The sequence below is a fragment of the Nuphar pumila genome, chromosome 7, assembly GCF_984573655.1.
Source record: "Nuphar pumila chromosome 7, dmNupPumi1.hap1.1, whole genome shotgun sequence".
Lineage (NCBI taxonomy): Eukaryota > Viridiplantae > Streptophyta > Magnoliopsida > Nymphaeales > Nymphaeaceae > Nuphar > Nuphar pumila.
In genome coordinates, this window is record NC_143255.1 from 127,923,955 (window position 1) to 127,928,729 (window position 4,775).

Genomic DNA, 4,775 nt, shown 5'->3' on the forward strand with positions numbered 1-4,775 from the left:
CGCTTGCTATTGTTGTACTTAAAAATTGGACTCTTCATCAAATGCATGTCCATAATGCATTCTATCACGGTGAATTGGATGAAGAAGTTTATACGAAATTGCCTACAAGGATTGCAAAATAATGGGAGAACTTTGTATGCAAATTGAACAAATCATTATATGGGCTCAAACAAGCCCCTAGAAATAGGTTCTCAAAAATTTTCAACACTCTTACTCAATATAGTTTTTTTCAATCAAAAGCTGATTATTTCTTATTCACGTTTTTAAAAAAAAAAAATATTTTTGTATCTGTATTGGTTTATATGGATGATCGGGTGATAGCAAGAAATGATGATGCTAGTATCTAAGAGTTAAAAAATGTCTGAGTCAACAGTTTCGCATGATGAATTTAGGCCGGTTGAAATATTTTTTCGGCATGGAAGTCTCACGGTCTAAGTCTGGCATATATTTGACCTAAAAGAAGTATGCACTTGATATTCTGGATGAAACATGACTCATTGGAGCTAAACCAGTTGTGTTCCTTATGGAACAAAGATGGTCATTGAAGTCCACCGATAGTGAGGAGCTACATGATTCAACAATGTACATAAGGTTAGTCAGACGTCTAATATATCTAACTATTATGCATCCTGACATCACCTATGCAGTTCATGTAGACTCCAAGGAAAGGCATCACTACGGGTAATTCGGTATTTAGAAAAGTGTCTTGCTCAAGGGATTTTCTTGTCAGCCACTTCAGATCAACACATCAAGGAATACTGTGATTCATACTGGGCAGCATGCTGAGAGTCTTGTAAATCAATCACTGGTTATTGCATTTTCTTGAGTAATAGCCCAATGTCATGGAAAACAAAGTAAAACACCATTTCGTGGTGTTCTGTTGAAGCAAAATACCGTGCAATGGCTAACACCATATGTGAGATAACGTGGTTATGATATCTTTTCAAGGATCTTTGAGTAAATGTGAAGTACTCTGTAGTTCTTATGTGCGCTGCAATGCATATCGCTGCCAATCTTGTGTTTCACGAGAGAACCAAACACATCTATATTGATTGTCACCTGATTTGAGAGAAATTACTCGAAGGGATCATTAAAATGAGATTTGTTTAGTCTAAAGACCAAGTCACTAATATGTTTACAAAAGCCTTAAAAAAAGAGCAATTTACAGTCCTGACTAGCTTTGACATGCAACAAACATGTTGAAAGTCTTGTTGATAAGCTATCTGTAAGTAAAACAAATGACATACTGACGGCCAAATAGTTTGAAAATGTTTTTTCCTGCTTGTGACATATATGGCAATGGTTAGCAAGTGAAAACCCTAGATGTTGCATGCAATCCTGAGTGAACAGGTGTGGATGCCCAAATTTTGAAAACAAAAAATGAGGGTATTTTGAAAAGATTTGGATTAAAAAAACATGATTGAAATTTTAGAAGGCACAAGGTCCACTCTTCAAGTAGCATGCCTTCCCTCGTCCACTCTTCAATGACACTTTAGCTTGCAAGTGACTCGTACCTCGAAGGCGAGTCCTAAAAAAAAGTAGTATGAGGCACTACCAAGGCTCGAAAAAGTATAAAACAAAGACAAATATATAGAAATTAAAGTCAAACACACTCTAAATAAATTAAAAACAAAAAGAAAATGAACTCACCATGAGCTTAGGTATCTCTTTTAAGACGTTGACTTCGACGAGAACAAATTCGATTGCACATTCATAGGACATGGACTGAAGGAGGTTCAGATCTAGCAAAATGGATCCGGTAAGTTTGACAGGGTGAGGGTACCTAGGCTATGTTAGAGTCTCAAAGTAACAAAACTCTCACTTAATATCTAGGCCTTTATTCATAAATTTCTTATTGAGTATGGATCATAATCATATTGAGTTTGTGATCCAAAGATTTGAGTTCACCTTCAGATGATGTGGAGGAATTTTATTGGCTAGTTGTTTTTTCGGTGTTTTCTATTGGTTATTGTCGCTAGGTTGAATCCTATTAGTTAGAGTTACCTAGTTTAGAAGCTAAGAAACCTAAGACTGAAAAAGTACAACGAATTTAAGATGAGAGTAATCACTAAAGTTCATTAAATATAAACTTGGATATTAGATTTTGGATTAAGTCAAATGGTCTTGATGACACTTGGATTTGGATCGAGTCTAAAGATATGAATGACAATTGAATCTGGATTGGGTCTAAAAATTTGAATGATAATTGGATATGAATCAAGTCCAAAAAATTGAATAATATTTGAATCTAGATCTGGTCTAAAGATTCAAATGATAATTTGATCCAGATGGGTCTAAGCAACCATTCAGGTTGAATCTAGATTTGGATCAGACCCATGTTGATAGTAAAGCTTCTTTTGACCATAACTTTTGATTCAAGTGTTCGTTTGACACAATTTTTAGCTCTTTGTAAAGCTTATGAACTCTACTTTAATACACTTGAAATGAATCAATCATTTTATACCTGAAACATTGGTGTTTCAAGGACACAATCCTTTGGACAAAAATCACAACAATATAATCAGCTAGCTGCAGAGAACTCAAGCTGAGCTCGCTTGCTTACACAAACGATCCAAGCACCAACCTGGTGTGATATTCGTTGTAAACAAGACGAAGCGAAGCTTATCCTCGCCGATGTCGTTTAAGCATCCGCCCTGTGGGATTTGAACCTGAAACCCTTCGGTTATGAATTTATGATAGTGTGACCCAACCGTCCATCTGTTTTATTCAAACCCGACTTAGAATATTATAGGGTTATTTGTTAAATGACCAAAGCATACAAAACAATCATTGTCAAATAAGCGTGCACGCTTATATGTGCTCTGTGCATACTTCCACCCATCCTTTTTCAAACAGGGACTTATATATCATCCACCGTGCTCCCAAACTCACCAAGTCTCTCTCTCTCTCTCTCTCTCTCTCTCTCTCTCTATATATATATATATATATATATATATATATATATATATATATATATATATATATATATATATATAATCCAAAAATCAAGGGCTACAAAGGCATTCATTTTTTTTTACTCATAAAAATATATTTTTATTGTCAAAAAAAATCAAGAGTGGATTCCTACTAAATTGAGTATGTTGAACACATCTATAAGGTTAGATTATGTCAAAACAACTCACAGAGAATCAAACTCGATTGTAAGTACAATTGAGTATATTAGAATATGTGAACCTAATTGTGAACTAGGCATTTTTGATACTTTTTTATTGCAAATGCATTCAGCGAGGTCCATTTACTAGCAATCAATCATTGGATCATATATATTCAATGAAAAAATATAATTTTTAAAAGCTTGAATATTTATAAAAATTCTTTTCCATTAATTTTCAAGCCTTAAAATATTATTCTTATGCATCATAATAAGATGATCAAAGAGTCTCTTTCAATAAATCCAAGCATCTAAATCACATACATATGGTGAAATTTAAGAAAAAAAACCATGAAAATATCATTCATACTCGAGGTCACATATTTCTAGTTAATATATTCTAGTGCCTATATATATATATATATATATATATATATATATATATATATAGAGAGAGAGAGAGAGAGAGAGAGAGAGAGAGAGAGACTAGTAAGGCCGAACGCGTGCCCGACGTTGATGTGGATGAATGTTGAGCGCGTGATCAGCAGTGGGCGCACGTCCGACTAACAGTGGATAAAATGTTCGTCACCTGTAACGAGTTACGATATGTACATGCAACCAAAAGAACATTGAATTTCTTTACAATCAATGATGATCTGATGGCTCTCCTTCTCCCGTGTTTGAGTGTTTCACTGATTAGACTTTATATATTTATTCTTTATAATGTATTTAATAAAAAATATGTTTTACGTGGAGTTTTTACAACGTCTAGACATGTTTCAAAACATGAAAATTGGATGTTTTACAATCAGCCATTGATTTTTAGTGCTTTAAAAATACATTTAAATATCAAAATTTTATAATCTAAAATATGTTGCTTACTAAATAAATCATAAAAATGCAATATGTAAAGCACGCTTGACAAAAAACTCAATCCTTGGATAAAAAATGCTGCTAGATCATCATTGGTTTAGATGCAACGATCCCCTTCACACACACACATTATATATATATATATATATATATATATATATATATATATGAAAACCTTCCCAATAGAAACCCTCTCAAACCATGTTCCAAATGAATTTTTTTTGTTATTTTTTTCAAACTTCTGACCCTACAGATTTGTTAAGCATGATTGATTTACTATAAATTGAGACTTGGATCATGAATTTTGGATAGAAAAAATGGTATTTGGAGCCTCAAAAATTTATGAAAATTGTACGCCATTAATTTGGAAACTAAAACCTATCCATGTATCGGAATCAAATGCTCCAAGAACTGATTCACATCTGTACCAAAATTTTGAAAAAAATACCAAAAATCCAATAAAACATTCATTCGAAATGTTTGGGAGGATTTTCTATTGAGGAGATTTTCATTTTTCAATATATATATATATATAGCATTTGCTACCCTCAAGGAACTTCCTAATTGGAACTCATAGAGGGGGTCGATTCCATGAAATCTTATACCATGAATGTGTCATCGATTTTTGGTTATAGTTTTTCAATGTAAAAATATGATTTTATTAAGTTTGACGATTTTTCATCTCCTATAAAATCATACATACACGTTGGAATAAGATGATCCAAACATTGAATTCTACTGATCCAAACATGTAGATCACATATGGAGGGTCAAACGTGCAATAAACATT